At 32.7% G+C, this 18,028-nt stretch overlaps 1 non-coding gene across 1 annotated transcript; it reads right to left on the bottom strand.

Moving 5' to 3' along the window:
• Positions 1-15,259: 15,259 nt before the first annotated feature.
• On the bottom strand, positions 15,260-15,366 carry LOC136201831 (small nucleolar RNA R71). Its single transcript, XR_010674170.1, has one exon. It is a non-coding gene; the product is annotated as a small nucleolar RNA R71 (small nucleolar RNA).
• Between the last annotated feature and the right edge of the window lie 2,662 nt (positions 15,367-18,028).

The following is an 18,028-nucleotide window of genomic DNA, read 5'->3' as shown; positions in this document are numbered from 1 at the left end:
GTATCTTATCTTATACTTCTTAAATGCAACCTAGACAATAATTGTTCCCAGTTCAGCTATTAATACATACTAATTCTTAGACCTGGGCATGGGTCGGGCTTGGGTCGGGCCTGTCGGGCTTTTAATAAAGCTTGACGAGTCCAAGCCCAGCCCAGCCTGCAAGAAATTTAGTCGGGCTCGGGCTGGGCTCGGGCCTAAAATATGTATCCCAAGCCCGCCCGTTCAAGCCCATATGTATATTAAAAAATATATTATAATTTATATTTATATATATATTTTTTTTTCCAAACTGAACAAAAAGTTATTACCAAAAAAATCTCCAAAATAACTTAGAAACAGCAAAAAAAAAAAAAAAAAAATGATTACAAGCTATTAGATGCTTCTTTATAGTTTCAAAGTAATTAAAAGCAACAGTTGAAACCTATATTCTCCTCATCTTTAAAAAAAACTCAGGTTACATCAAGCATCAACTCTCTCCACATCTTCAATCAAGACTTTTAATTTATATTTATATATTATAAATATATACTAGTCGAAAACTCGCGCGATGCACGGGGTATGAAACTTTTGGTGCCTTCTATGCTTACTTTGTTTTTGACAAAATAAGTTTTACTTTTTTTTCTACCACTAGATGAGCTTACTTTGTCAAAGTTCATCACTATCCAATGGTGAAAAAAACAAAGTAAGACTTACTTTGTAAAAAACAAAGTAAGCATAGCCTAACCCGAAACTTGTATATAATTTAGATAAATAAATAAATTGACATATTTACTTTTAAATAATTTTATATCATGCTGTGAAAAAAATTTATATTATGTATATTTGAAATTAATATATATTTTTTAATGATAAAAAAAAGGGCAGCCCGGTCGCACTACGCGTCCCCGCTGAGCAAGGGTCCGAGGAGGGGTCCCACCACAAGGATGTAATGGGGGCAAGCCTTCCCTTGCCAATTTATTTAGCAAGAGGCCATTCCTAAGACTCGAACCCGTGACCTCTTGGTCACACGACAACAACGTTTACCGTTGCGCCAAGGCTCGCCCTCTATATATTTTTTAATGATAGTTCAAATTAAATTAATTTTAAAAATAATTGACTACTTTTTTATAGAATTTTAACTAAAGATGAATGATTTATTTATTTTTACAAAATTCAATGGTTTGTACTTTTTAGGAATTTTAATACATTTTCATATTCCAAATATTCTGTGAAATAATAATAATAAAATAGCAGATTAATTAAGAAATATATTAGAATATAATAAAAAACCAAAAATTAATTAAACTATAATTAAAATTAAATATTATATTTACGATACAAAAGAATTATAATATAGGTTAAACAAAAATTGAATTAAACTACAATTAAAATTAAATATTATGTCTATGATACAAAAGAATTACAATTTATGTTAAAATGGAAGCAACATCAATATATTATTCTATAAACTATTACAATTAATACTTTCCTAATGTTGCATATGAAGAAACTTTATCAATTCAATATGTTACATATAAAAAAATAAAATTCGTAAGAATTAGTCACAAATTCATCTTGATGATAATTATTTTGGTTGATGGAATTTCATGATCACCAAGCATTCGAATTCAATTATTCATTCTGCTACAATAACCCAATATATCTAATTGAATCAGTTTAAGATGATGATTTCTCCTATTTTCATTTTGTAATATCTCATCAAGACATTCGATCAATTTGTTCTTCATTCTTTCACTATATAGAATATCAGTCATACTCGCAGATATCACTTATTTGACTTCATTAATATTTTCTAATAATTATATATTCTTGAATTTTGTAAGTAAGAAAAACAAACAAAAGAATTGAAAAAAAAAATAAAGAGACGAAAAAGATAATTAGGAGAGAACCATCTTCCTCTCGGGTTTTTTTTTTTTTTGAAAATAAGAGAGAATGTCGAGACATAAGCATATAAAGAGGAGAGTGAAAATATCGTTTGTCCATTAATTAAACATTTTATTTTTTCTTAATGAAGTATTAAGTCCATAAATTAATTTTAGTTAAATAGAATTAAATCGCAATTGTAACCACTCAGTAAAAAAACGTTTTATAATTAATATGTGAAATTAATTATATTAATTAGAATCATTATGCTCAACATTTGAGAATTTGAAGAGATTCAAATAATAATATTTTCTTAATTAATATTTTTCAATAATTTGTCCTATGATCATATTTCATTTTCATCTGTTAAAAACTCTTGAAATACTAATAATTTTTTAGGAACCATAATATAATAGTTAAAAATTATATAAGCCAATGTTGCAAAAGCAATTATCTCAATATCCATAATTAATGTACATTTTTAGGATTTTGAGCATCAAAATTTATTTTTATTTACCTTGATTTTGAATTCGTATCTAGCATAATCTACATTCTTCAAGAATAAACATCTTATCAAGCGTATTAGACGCTTACAATCTCCTTGTCTAGAAAATTGGGAAAAAATAACTTCTTGATAATAATAATATAACATAATTTATATTGAAATAAACTTCATTGTAAGTATAATATTCTAATATCTCTTTAATATTTTATTTAATATGTCTCAAACTTCAATGAACAACTATCGTGTGAAACTTTATATCTATTTGTACCAAAATACATAAAAAAAAAATACAATCCATATCAATTAGCTAAACTCAAACTAAAAAAATAAGTGGATTTCAACATCTTCCGAATTAGAAAAATTAATATAACTTCAATTAAAACTAAAAATTAAGTTCATAAAAAGCCGAAAATCTAAATTTTAGTTAGGGTTAACAATCAAAACGATAACACCTAGGAACATATACTAAAAAAGAATGCAAATATACAAAATCTTTATTTTAGTCATTTTGAAAAATAAATAAATAAAAAAGAAAACATGGATAAGGTAGCGAGAGGTATGGAATCTGGATAACGACAAAAATGGAATTTCATCTCTGAAAGATGAAACTATAACGACAATTGTTTAATAAAAATAAAACAACAGCACAATTGAGAAAGCCAAAAATTGAGTTCATATAAAGCCGAAAATCTAAATGAACAAAATAACTACAACATATGAAAAAAATCGAATATTTACCTTCAGAAATATAATACTATCTATCGTGACCAATGAATATAATGGTGAAATACTATCTATCATGCTTTATATAGAAGTTTATTTGTGACTTTTGGATTTCCTTTGCTTTGTGTTTTTTCATATTCCCGTAACTCTTGCTTTCTTTTATTATTTTAATTAATAGGCTAGTAATTATTTAATATATTATAAATAAAAATTTGTTATTTTTAATTAATTAAATATTTATTTTTAAATATTTTTAATCTGATTTTTTACTATGTTGACAACTCATCAAAAAGACCTCTAAAACACTTCTTCTCATTTCTCTCTGCTTCCGTAATTATATATAATAGATATTATAATTATAATTTATATAAATATTACAGCAATTTTTTTCTTTTTTGAGAAACAGCAAATAAAGTTTGTATTTATATTTATAAAAATATATCATATATCATAATATATATATATATATATATATATATATATATATATATATATTATATATATAGTATATCGGGCCGCGCTGGGCCGTCCCGATGTAAAATTCATAAAGCCCAAGCCCGTCCAGTTTTTGGCGGGCTTATACGGGTTTGGGCCGGGTCGGGCCTGACACCATTTTTTACTGTCCAAGCCCGGCTAAACGGGCCTGGGCCTGGGCGGGCCTGGCGGGCTCGCCGGCCCATACCCAGGTCTACTAATTCTAAGCGTCAGATCACATGTTCGAGTCGCTTGTTTATCAAATCTTTTTTTTCCTAATATTATCTTTTAATTTGACTTAAAAATTTTAATAAATAAAGTATTATTAAACAAAATAATTTTTAAATAATTATAGAACATAATCATCCAAATAACGAGCTGAGAAACCCTATGGACTTATATATCGAGATATGATTATAAAGTAATTAGTCACATTACGATACGTTAAGTCCGACAGCGTTAGGTTGCTACAAGGTTTAATGACCTCAAATCAAAATTTTAAAATATATATATTATTAGATAAATGATCGATAAAATAAATATAGAACAGAATCGTTCGAATAGCGAGCTGATAAACCCTAGGGACTTTTGTGTGGAGATCGTGATTATTAATTAATTAGTCACACCAATATATGTTACGTCCGGTGGCATTAGGTTACGATAAGCTTTTATGACCTCAAAATTTTTTAAAAAATATTATTAGATAAATGATTGATCACAATCGTTCGGATAACGAGCTGAGAAACCCTAGGGACTTTTGCATGGAGATCGTGATTATTACTTAATTAGTCACACCAAGATACGTTAAGTCCGATGGTGTTAGGTTACGATAAGGTTTCATGACCTCAAAATTAAAAAAAACAATATTATTGGATGAATATAGAATACAATCGTTCGAATAACGAGCTGATAAACCCTAGAGACTTTTGTATGGAGATCGTGATTATTACTTAATTATTCACGTTATGATACGTTATTTAAACCTATGCAAGGAAATAAAACCTTTTTTTATAGAAGGCAATAAGACCTTAATTGCACATGAAAGTCATCTTACATAAGTCGGTGTAAACATTAATAGAAATAGCTCCTTATCCTGATGGTATAGCTTCTCACCTTGAATCTTATGGTTATGTGTTCGATTCCCCTTTTCAGCAAATTTTGTAATTAATGAATTTAATTAAATTTGAACAACTATATTGTCAAAATGTATGCAACTTTTTTTCATATGAAATAATAATATTAATGGAAAAAAGAATACGAACCTTAATTGCAATTGAATCAATCTAATATCTTTCTCATTGTATGAATTATGGTTTACCTTGTTATGAATTCCGTCGTATTATAAAATAGTAATTATTCGTAGATCTGTTGGTATAACACATCCTCATGAATCTGTGTGTCACTCTTTCGAGTCCCTTTGTTGGAGCAATTAATTAATAGTAACACCAATTGATTAACAAACCAAGCTAAGAAAACCTAAATAAAATGCTACTACTATAATTAGTTTATCTACAATTATGATTTCCTCCAACCATGCTAGCTCTTTGACTTAAAATTTTTTAATTTTTTTATTGAATATGAGGAGGGTGTACAATATACATTTGATTATTTTTTTACATGAACTTATATATCGAGTTCTTGACCTCAAATTAAAATAAATAAAGTATTATTAAACAAAATAATTATTAAATAATTATAGAACATAATCATCCAAATAACGAGCTGAGAAACCCTATGAACTTATATATCGAGATCATGATTATAAAGTAATTAGTCATATTATGATATGTTAAGTCCGACGGCGTTAGGTTGCAATAAGGTTTAATGACCTCAAATCAAAATTTTAAAAAAATATATTATTAGATAAATGATCGATAAAATAAATATAGAACACAATCGTTCGAATAGCGAGCTGATAAACCCTAGGGACTTTTGTATGGAGATCATGATTATTACTTAATTAGTCACACCAATATATGTTACGTCCGGTGGCATTAGGTTATGATAAGCTTTTATGACCTCAAAATTTTTTAAAAAATATTATTAGACAAATGATTGATCACAATCGTTCGGATAACGAGCTGAGAAACCCTAGGGACTTTTGCATGGAGATCGTGATTATTACTTAATTAGTCACACCAAGATACGTTAAGTCCGATGGTGTTAGGTTACGATAAGGTTTCATGACCTCAAAATTTTTTAAAAAAATTATTATATAAATGATTGATAAAATAAATATAGAACACAATCGATCAGATAACGAGCTGATAAACCCTAGGGACTTTTGCATGGAGATCGTGATTATTACTTCATTAGTCACACAAAGATACATTAAGTCCGACGGTGTTAGGTTACGATAAGGTTTCATGACCTCAAAATAAAATAAAACAATATTATTAGATGAATATAGAATACAATCGTTCGAATAACGAGCTGATAAACCCTAGGGACCTTTATATGGAGATCGTTTGAATTAATGTAATTAGTCACACCAAAATACGTTACGTCCGTTGGCATTAGGTTACGATAAGCTTTTATGACCTCAAGATTTTTAAAAAAATATTATTAGATAAATGATTGATCACAATCGTTCGGATAACGAGCTGAGAAACCTTAGGGACTTTTGCATGGAGATCGTGATTATTACTTCATTAGTCACACAAAGATACGTTAAGTCCGACGGTGTTAGGTTACGATAAAGTTTCATGACCTCAAAATTAAAAAAAAACAATATTATTGGATGAATATAGAATACAATCGTTCGAATAACGAGCTGAGAAACCCTATGGACTTTTGCATGGAGCTAGTGATTATTACTTAATTATTCACGTTATGATACGTTATTTAAACCTATGTAAGGAAATAAAACCTTTTTTTATATATAGAAGGCAATAAGACATTAATTGCACATGATTATTACTTAATTAATACTTTGAATTCCACACCCTAACTATATTATCTTAAACTTAATTCCATTATTTTGTTTTAATTCTGTTTTAGATGTACTCGTGTATCTTATCTTATACTTCTTAAATGCAACCTAGACAATAATTGTTCCCAGTTCAGCTGTTAATACATACTAATTCTAAGCGTTAGATCACATGTTCGAGTCGCTTGTTTATCAAATCTTTTTTTTTTCCTAATATTATCTTTTAATTTGACTTAATATACTTTTATGAGTGCAGTTTTTTTATGTGGTGCCATAAATATAAATTCGAAGACGCCTTCTTATTGGTAAATGTGAAAATTTATAAAGTTGTACTCCATTTATCATAATTGTGAAATTAACCACCAACTTTCAAATACTATTCGATTTTTTGCCTAAATGTAACCAAGAAAAACGAAGAGTCACATTAAAAAAAAGGCTGTAAATAACTCATATATAGGAAGTTGTGCATTTTTTTATTCAATCAATACTTTAGCAATTAAAACTTTCTTATTTTTAAAATAACAAGGAATCAAACCATATACAATACCAAAACATATAGATACATACCTATCCATCCACATAATCCATACATACCTATTTGTAAGAATTCGAAAATGGCTAATGACAAGAAATGGCAAAGTTCAGTTGAAAGGAGGGTGTCACCTTTGAGTAGGCGAATCAAAGCAACAGTTAACCGTAAAAGATGTGATTCTCAAATAGATGGAGTTACTAATGAAGCTGTAAACAACAAACTTCAGACAGAAGTTCCTAGAGTTGTGACATTTTCAGATTTTAATTTAAAACACAAAACATCTCCTAAAGAAATACCTTCAATGGAATACATCTTCTCAAATGCAAGTTCCAGGAATAATTTTAAAACTCTTTTTTGCAATTTCTTTTTACATTAATCATTGGAGTTGTTATGGTTTTCTAAAAAAGGTTTAATTTCATCTAATACAGCGAAATTATAGCTCAAACCGATATTTGTTCACTAAGTCGGTTTGATTTTCGTTTTCTCGGACCAAATGAAGAATTGGAAGTTGAGGTATTATTTGTAAATAAATATCTAAAATATTGCATACAAGATATGATGCTGATCTTTTTACATATTAACAGGTTGCTACAATGGTGTCATCAATATTGACAGAACATGCAAGGTCAACCTCAAAAAATGGTGGTAAAATAAACTGGTATCTACCAGCAAGAATTACGGTAGGCTTTTTTTATTATTATTTTTGTTGTGATACACTTACATGTCATTGTTGGTACCAACCTTTTATATTTCTCCAAACACAGAAAGAGCACTTGCCTCATCATAATCTACCATTGTCCAAATCTTGGGAACGTATGAGATATTTCGAGCGCTACATGGGTCTACTTGACGAGTGCAATGAAGTAAGCACCTACATAGATATAAGTTCAAATTTTGTATATAATTCTTATATAAATTCTAATGTAGAAGACGTCTATCAGATTTATATCCCTATTTTACATAAAAATCACTTCATTCTATCCCGGATTATGATTGACAAGGGAGTAGTAGAAGTTTGGGACTCGTTGGCTCGTCCCGACACACCAATATATCATAAGACATTGATTGTTGGAATTGTTAGTTTTATTTGATTTTTAATACTACTTCAGTTCAAAAAACAATTATTATCTTCTTATGAAATAATGTATATTAATAAATGTAGTGCGCGCGTTAGACATGGGCTTCAAGGAACAACTAAAAAGCAAACCCGCAAATTACAACTTCTCTAGCTTTGCAATTGTCCATGGAAGAAATGTTTCTAGACAACCAAATAATTTTGACTGTGGAGTTTTTGTGATTTTATTTATGATCAAGCATTGCCAGGTTGATTCAAGTACTTTTCAGGTAATATTTATAATAGTCATTGAGAATTCATTTTTTTTAAATACACTACACTTTATTAATTCTATTTTTCTTCCGTTTGTTTTGTAGTTCAACTCCAATGAAGAAAGATGTCGAATAGCTTGGTGGATTGCGAAGTCGGACTATAATAAGAGGAAAACCGAACTATTAGAAAAAGCACAATTGTTTATTTAAATTACAATTGTTATAGTGTTTTTTTGTAAGCTATTGTGCATGAATTACAACGTGCGAATTAATTGGTAGTATGTATAATTGGAATCGTTTTGATATATGTTTTTTTTTTACTATTTATTCTTAATGCATCACAAATTGTCAAGTCTTATTTCCCTACTACTTAAATAATTCAATTATGTTAAAATAAATACACTTATTTGAAAATAAAAAATATTTAACATAAACATTGTAACGACTCGCTCCGTTCTTTTTAATATGTTAATGAAATATTAGTGAGACTAATAACATTAATAATTTACCCACATCAATTTGTATGTCTTAATTTAGTTTATTTGCATAAATAGGAGGCAAATTAGAGAAACCGTTCTAAAAAGTCGTCTTTATATAAAAGCACAATTTAATATTTCATATTCTTTTTTTTAAAAATATACGTTCAAATAAATATAAATGACTCAAAAAATAAAATGATATTCAGGGGGTTCGAAACCCCAACCTCTCTCTTGTAATTGAAACAACTCAAACCAACCCATCCAATTCAAATTATTGAAAGTGTTCTACATACACTAATATTAGAGGTGTTTTGGGGGGGTTACAATATGTAATTAATGTCGACACAACTGTCCATTAATAACATTGGGGCTCGCGAAAATTTGAATTTAAAATAAACACAAACAGTAAATTGGATTACTGTAAACATTTTATCAACAAATTTCATTTCAAATACAATTGTTGAAAGGATATGGAGAGCTCAAAACAGCATGCTGATTGTGAAGACCGCAATGTCCAAAATAGTAATGATGGAAGACATGAGGAAGAGACGGCCGATGTCAACGAAGATGAGTTGGTTGTAGAAACAGGGGCGGACGGAAAATGGATCGAACCAGATATTGAAGAGTGGAATAGCCTGCTCGCTTTTCTGGAAATCAACAAAGATCCAATAGATATACAGTTATCGGACTTCGATAACAAGAGAATTGTAAGTGTTGAACAAGCTGAGTCTTTTTATATGTTATATGCAAAGCTGGTGGGGTTTAGTGTTAGGAAAAAGTTAAAAAGGAAAGACAAAAACAATGATATAGTTGTTAGAAGTTGGGTTTGCTCATGCGAAGGTAAACGAGAACTAAAATATTGTAATACAGAAAATAGGATTCGGGAAGTACGTCCTGTAACAAGATTGATGTGTGCAGCGGAATTCAGAATTAATATCGATAAGGTAAATAAAAATTGGATAGTTGAATGCTTCAATACCAGCCATACACACAAACTAGCAGTATCGAGCGAAAAAATATTTTGGAAGCATATTTACATCCAAAGGCACGAAAGTAGCCAATGTTGGGCTTTCGTCCTTTCCAAAGTTCGTATGTGGTTTTCTTAAGAATAGGTCTAACTAAAGCCCTATTGAGTATGTAGCATGCTGTGTGGACAGCTTCACCCCAAAAATACTTTGGAAGCCTATTTTCACTCAGCATAGTCCTAGCAATTTCGACAATTGTTCTGTTCTTCCTTTCAACGACCCTATTTTGTTGAGGCGTTCTAGGAGCAGAGAAATTGTGGTCAATACCACCAGCTTCACAGAATTCATCAAACTGTTGGTTTTTGAATTCTCCACCATTGTCGCTTCTAATATGAGCTACTTTTAGGTCCTTGTCATTTTCAAGCTTTTTAATCAATGTGGTGAACATCTCAAATGTTTCATCCTTGCTACTCAGCAAGATGATCCAAGTATACCGAGAGAAATCATCTACAATGACTAAGGAGAATTTCTTACCGCTCAAGCTGAGTGGCTGGACAGGTCTGAAAAGGTCCAAGTGTAGTAATTCCAATGGTCTCTTGGTTGAGACAATGTTTTTACTTTGAAAAGACTTTTTCGTTTGTTTCCCTTGCTGACAAGCATTACATAATTGATCTTTTTCAAATTTCAATTTGGGCAATCCCTCAACTAGTTGCTTTCTAGCTAATTTGGCTAGGAGATCCATGCTTACATGACCAAGTCTCCTATGCCATAGCCAGGAGTTATCCTCTTTAGACACTAAGCATATATTTTTGGAAAATTGTTTTTCTAAACTCAACATATATACATTGTCAACACGAGGGGCAGTTAAAATCAATTTGTTTGTTTTACCCTCGAGTATCTGACACTGAGTAGCATCAAATATAATCTGTCTACCGCTATCACAAAGCTGAGCTACGCTCAATAGGTTATATTTGAGACCCTTAACTAAGGAGACTGACTCAATGGTGGGGTTACCTCCGATAGTACCTGGTCCTACTATCTTACCCTTCTTATTGTCTCCAAAGCTTACGTTTCCACCTCGTTTAAGTTCAAGTGTGATGAACTGAGTTTCATCACCAGTCATATGCCTCGAGCATGCGCTGTTAATATACCACACTTTTGACTTCTCCACGCACCTCAGGCTCACCTGCATTTTTAATCATTCATCTTTAGGTACCCAATTCTTTTTGGATCCTCGTTTGTTAGCATAAACAGGTACAAAGTCATATTTTAACTTGTGACGGCATACTTTTATTGTGTGGCCATCTTTACCACAGAAGTCACAGAATGTTACCCTCTTGGGGTAACTTTGTTTTTGGTTAGCACCATTGTGCTGAGCATGCCAACATACCTTAGTGGTATGTCCTTTCTTTCCGCAGAAGTCACATTGGACAATCCGCTTGTTATACCAACACACATCTCTTGTGTGTCCCCTTTTCTCGCAACAGTCACATTGAGTGAGCTGTCTATGCTGACTAGTACCTGAGTACTCAGCATGGGATTTGTTTGAACCTTTCATTTGGTTCTGAAGGTTTGTGACATCCTTTCTCAGTTTCTTTGAATCTGATTGGACCTCCGAGACAAACTTGTGCATAATTTCCATGTTGCTATGCAAAGTTGAGTTGTCTTGGAGAAGATATCGGAGGTCACTTAGTTTGACCTCTTCAATCTCGTCACACCGCCTGTTGAGTGCCTTTATTTTTTTATTACAATTTTTAGTTAGTGTATATAAATCACTCAGTGCGTTAATCATTTCTTTTCTAAGAAAGTGTAAGGATGTTACCTCATTTGAATATTCCTCCTGTTCAGATTCTTCAGAGAGGTCAGCATGCTCAGATTGAGTGTGGTCAGCAGCGTCATCAACCATGAAGCATATGTTTGCCGATTCAGTGGCTTCAACTTCTGACGATGTTGAGTCGTCACTGTCACTCCATGTGGCCACCATCGCCTTTTTGCTTCCCTTCTTGTCTTTCCTTAGATTAAGGCAGCTTGACTTAATGTGCCCAGTTTGATGGCACTCAAAGCACGTGACAGACTTGGAGCTGTCCTTTTTGTATTTGTCACTGGACTCAACTTTGTACCTATCACCTCTTCTAAATGGCCTCTTGCTGTTCTTTTCATTCTTTCTGAACAGCTTCTTCATCTTTCTCGTGAACATGGCCATTTCCTCATCATCTGATGAGTCAGCTTCAGTTGAGTCAGCTTTCATGACAAGCGATTTTTGTTTCTTGTCTTCTGACTTTTCTTTGGCTTCAAAATTTTTCATAGAGATCTCATGAGTTAGCAGAGATCCGATCAGCTCGTCATATTTATATGTGGTCAAGTCTTGAGCTTCCTCCACGACAGTTTTCTTAGCTTGCCAACTCTTTGGTAAGCTTCTTAGGATTTTCTTCACCTGCTCTTCTTCGGTGAAGTTCTTGCCGAGCCTCTTTAGTTCATTTATGATGTTGGTGAATCTGGCATTCATTCCTGAGATGTCCTCATCGTCATTCATCTCGAACAGCTCATATAATCTCATATGTTGATTCACCTTTGACTCATTGACCTTGCTTGTACCTTCGTAGGTTACTTCAAGCTTTTTCCAAATCTCCTGAGCTGACTCGCAACCTGAAATCTTATTGTATTCTGCAGCATCTAACGCACAGTGAAGCATATTGATAGCCAAAGCATTGTTTTGTAATTTTTTAAGGTCATCTTCTGACCACTCAGTTTCACTCTTAACAACTTTCTCATTGTTAACAGTTTTATATAGCACATATGGGCCTTGAACTATTGCAAGCCAAGCACTTATGTTTGTGGCTTGTATAAAGTTCTTCATCCTATTCTTCCAGAATGTATAATTAGATCCAAAGAATAGGGGAGGCCGACTAATTGATAATCCCTCTGGGAGTATCTGTGTTGTTTGGTTCCCGGGAAGAAAACGAGTGCTGTTCTCAGCCATTTATCGAGATCAGCTCAAGATTGTTAAATCTTTGAATAGTGAGCTATTTAGCTCAGATACCACTTGTTGGTCCCGTGTGATTAGTTCCAAGGGGGGGGGGGTTAGGAACTAATACAATTTTTTCGATTTAATTAAGCTGACTTAATATAATTCTTTGAGTTGAATAACTCAGCTTTTGGTCAGCACGGCCGATTTTGTCGTAAGACAGCTTTAGTCAGATGTTGACTAGAACTGTTTTACTTGTGAGTTGGGAATTGACACTTATGTGGTTAGCTTCCAACTCAGCACACTTATTTACTCAGAGTCAGTGTGAACAATTTATATATGTTAAGCCCAAAATATACCTAAAATATCCTATATAAATACGTTAAATTTACATTGAAATCGTGCTAATTATATTCATTTAGAATACTTTAGCGAAAACGGAGCTAAAACGGAGCTAAAATGGAGGAAAAACCTTAAAAACGTACCGAGAATGCATATCAGCCAGAAGAACGCTCGAGGAGGACAAAAAACAGTCGAACGCCAGGGAGGAAAACTCTCTGTCGCGACTGAGATTCTCAAAATCTCAGTCGCGACTTACGGAGGCCAAACCGGGGGAAAACAACGTATTCAAGCTCGCCCCTATACCCCCTGTCGCGACTGAGATTTTCAGAATCTCAGTCGCGACAGCAAGTCTTCCTACACACAAAACACATGTTTAATTCAGAAAAACGCGTTTGTTCGTTCGGATAAAAGCAACCCTTCACCAGCAGACACGACCCGTCATTTACAACCCTTCAACAACTATAAATAAGTGATCCATTTCAGAAATCAAGGTTGGTTAAGTTGGAAAAGTTAGAGAAATTAGAGAAGAAAGTTGTTATGTTGAGTTTCTGATTCAGTAAAGAATCAGAAATTTAGATTTCATTTCTGTAAGCAATCGTGTTGTACACGAATTGTATTTAGATTAGTTATAAACACAGTATTAGTTTAGTTTTCATTCTGATAGTGGACGGGACCAGTCTCTATTCCAAAGATCCAGCGAGAAGAATTGACGACTGAAGCGCATATGGTTTGACGAACCTACGAAGTTTGAGAGAAATATTGACGACCCGGATCTCAAAGTCTTCGTTACAATGCTATCCAAGTTTCTACTTCTCTGTTAACTTGTGAAAATTCACATTTCAATTAATGATATACTTATTTATTCAATATATTCTTACTGTTGTTATTTTGATATTGTTCTGACAAAATGATTTTCAAAATGATATATTGGTGTTTTTATTAAAACGTTCTATTCCATCTTATTCTTATAAGAACTTTGTTGAACACTTAACAAATTTAGTTTTTATGGATGACATGATCGCTGATCGCGGCTTATCAGAAGTAAAACACTAGTTTGATTAAGGTAGGAATCGTCTCTACGCTAGAGGGATTTCTATGGTTCGAAGCCATTTAATTGAGTAAATTATTATATTGTTACATGTCCATAATCTCACAAAGTTAAAGTTGTTTACTTTGCTTTATGAAAATAAGATCTATTTCATTCCGATTACGGAAGTATCTGTTTTGTAATCAAAATTCCAAACGGAATTGTTCTCTAAACTCGATATAATCTTTCTATCTAATCCTAATTTACCAAAACCTATTCCATCAACTAAACGTATTTCTTTTATTAAACCTAAACACGTGATTAAACCGAATTAAATAAAGTTTTAGTTAAAAAGCGTTCCCTGTGGGTTCGATATCTTTTATTACTACAAGCGTATACCGTGCACTTGCGGAAATCGCTCAACAAGTTTTTGGCGCCGTTGCCGGGGAACGCCAAAATTTCTGACAAAATTTTAAATTTTTCGTGTTTTATTTCGAATCTAGGTTTAAACATACTTATTTTAACTTTTATAATTTAATAATTTTCATTTATTAATTTATTTATTTTTCAAATTCTGTTTTGTAGGTAGTTTCGGTTCGTGCAAGATTTCAGGTTCATGCGCAGTTCTCGAAGTTCAGGCATTGCACCAGACCCTATAGACCCAGAAATTGAGAAAACCATTAGGAAGAACAAGAAAAATAAGAAAAACAAAAATAAGACCCCAGTAAAAACACATACCGATCCAGAAAAAATGGCAGACCCACCAACACTTATGGAATACGCTAGGCCAGGTGTGGCCGGTGTAACCAATAGTATCGTTAGACCCAGAATCACCGCAAACCAATTTGAAATTAAGCCAGCTTTGCTTAATATGTTGCAAAATAATGTAACATTTTACGGGTTACCTAACGAAAATCCTAACACCCATTTAACAAATTTCCTAGAAATTTGTGACACTTTTAAAATTCCATATGTGACTGCAGAAGCAATCAAACTTCGCCTCTTTCCTTTCACTTTGAAGGATAGAGCCAAAGAATGGTTAACTTCTATGCCAGCTGCAACTTTTGCCACTTGGGAACAATTAGCCCAAGCGTTTTTATCTAAATATTTTCCTTTAGCAAAAACCGCAAGAGTCATAAAGGAGTTAACATCTTTTTCTCAAAATGATAATGAGACCCTTTATGAAACTTGGGAACGTTTTAAAGAACTTCAATGTTTATGCCCACACCACCAATTACCCGTTGAACTTTTAATGCAAACATTTTACAATGGACTGAATCCTACAACTAGGGGTTCATTAGATGCTATGTCGGGAGGGCTATTTATGAAGAAAACATCAGCCCAAGCGAGAGAACTTTTGGAGGAAATGGCAATCAACAGCAGTATGTGGCCCGCGGAACGTGGACATATACCGGTGGCAAAACCATCATCCTCAACCTCATCGTCAGTTAAAGGTATAGTTGAACTTGATCCAGTCGCGATGCTACAAGCCCAATTTTCTGCTTTATCGTATAAAATTGACCAGTTTATGGCACCGCGCGACACCAATGGTAATCCAATCCAAACGGATGTGGATTACGAAAATATGAGTGAGATTGAATAGGTAAATTTTGTCCAAGGGCAAAACCAAACTAATAATCCTTACTCTAATACTTATAATTCTGGATGGAGGAATCATCCTAACTTTAATTGGAAAGATAACAGTAACAATAATATTAGTGCTAATCAAAATCGTACCACTAATTATCAAAATCAGTCAAGAGATACGATTAGCACTTTATCTTCTAAAATCGACAAGTTTATAGATGCTATCAGTGGAAAAATAAGTAATCACGACGATGGTTTTAAACGGATCGAAAATAAATTCGATCAGCTTATTAAAAACCACTCATCTAGCATCCATAATTTGGAGGTTCAAATTGGTTAACTTGCTAAATCAATTCCATCCCGAAAAAAGGGAAGTCTTCCCAGCCATACGGAAGAAAATCCGAAAGAGCAGGTGAAGGCTATTACTCTTCGTTCAGGAAAAAATTATCAAGGGCCTGAAACGCCCAAAGATGCAACATTACAAGGAACTGATTTACCGAAGTCCAAAGAAGATATCTTAAACACAAATATTTCACCATTTGACACAGGTACTAAAACTTTTGTACCCAAACCACCTTTTCCACACAAAGTCCGAAATAAGGACTATGATAAACAACTTCTAACGTTTTTGGATAAACTTAAAAATTTGCATATTAATTTGACGTTTATGGATGCAATAACACAAATTCCTAACTATGGTAAGTTTTTAAAGGATTTGATTTCAAAGAAAATCAGTTGGGAATGAATTTCATCCATTTCGTTAACTGAAGACTGTAGTTCAATAGTATCAAGTAATTTGCCCACTAAACTCAAGGATCCCGGATGTTTTACTATTCCGTGTAAGTTGGGAGATATTGAATTCCCAAGTTGTCTTTGTGATTTAGGAGCAAGTATAAACTTAATGCCATTGTCTATTTTTAACAAGTTAGGTTTAGAAGAAGATATCAAACGTACCAATATGGTTTTGCAATTAGCGGATCAAACCACTAAAAGGCCGTATGGTATAATTGAAGATGTTTTAGTCAAAGTCGATAAATTTATTTTTCCTACCGATTTTGTTATCTTAGACTTTGCATATGATGTAAATTGTCCTTTAATTTTTGGCAGACCGTTTATGAACACGGGACGCGCTCTAGTAGATGTGTCGGAAGGGAAGGTAGTTTTAAGGATAGGAGAAGATAAGGTCGAGTTTAACATGAACAAAGCGATGAAATACCCTATGGAGGAATTCGCTTGTATGAAACTTGATTTAGTCGAGGAATGTGTCAATGATGTAATTCAAAGTGAAGAAATAATTGAACCTATAGTAGACGAGGAATAAGACGATAAGGACCCAGAGCCTTTGATTCGAGAAGATGGACCAGTTCCGCCTTCAATTGTAACACCCCCTAAATTAGAACTTAAAGAGTTACCCAGTCATTTGAGGTACGCTTTCTTAGGCGAAGGCGATTCTCTACCTATAATTATTTCTAACAAATTAACAAGCGATCAAGAAGAAAAATTGAAGCAAGTTGTTAGAAATAGGATAGGTAGTATGGGATGGAAAATTTCAGACTTAAAAGGAATTAATCCTAGTATAGTAATGCATAGAATTCATTTAGAAGAAGATAAGCCACCTAAAGCGGATAGGCAAAGACGCTTAAATCCGAACATGAAGGAAGTAGTCAAAAATGAGATTACTAAACTTTTAGACAATGGAATCATTTATCCGATCTCGGATAGTGAGTGGGTTAGTCCAATCTATTGTGTACCTAAAAAAGGAGGCATAACTGTTGTAAGAAATGATGAAGGTGAACTTATACCTACACGAACCACCACCGGTTGGAGGGTTTGTATAGACTATAGGAACCTAAACAAAGCAACCAGGAAAGATCATTTTCCTCTACCTTTCATTGATCAAATGATCGAAAGGATAGCCGGTCATGCATTTTACTGTTTTCTAGACGGTTATTCCGGATTCTTTCAAATTTACATTTACCCGGATGACCAAGACAAAACAACCTTCACATGTCCTTACGGAACTTTTACATATAGGAGAATGTCTTTTGGTCTATGTAATGCACCAGCAACTTTTCAACGATGTATGACAGCAATATTTAATGACTTCATTGAAGACATAATGGAAGTTTTCATGGATGATTTTTCAGTTTATGGAGATTCTTTCAATGCATGTTTACAGAACTTAGATAAAGTATTGTCTAGATGTGAGGAAACGAATTTAGTTTTAAATTGGGAAAAATGTCATTTTATGGTAGATGAAGGAATTGTTTTAGGTCATAAAATTTCTGAAAAAGGTTTAGAAGTGGACAGA

The sequence above is a fragment of the Euphorbia lathyris genome, chromosome 7, assembly GCF_963576675.1.
Source record: "Euphorbia lathyris chromosome 7, ddEupLath1.1, whole genome shotgun sequence".
NCBI classification, from domain to species: domain Eukaryota; kingdom Viridiplantae; phylum Streptophyta; class Magnoliopsida; order Malpighiales; family Euphorbiaceae; genus Euphorbia; species Euphorbia lathyris.
The sequence above is the reverse complement of the archived record's forward strand: the minus strand, read 5'-3'. Positions and strand labels throughout refer to the sequence as shown.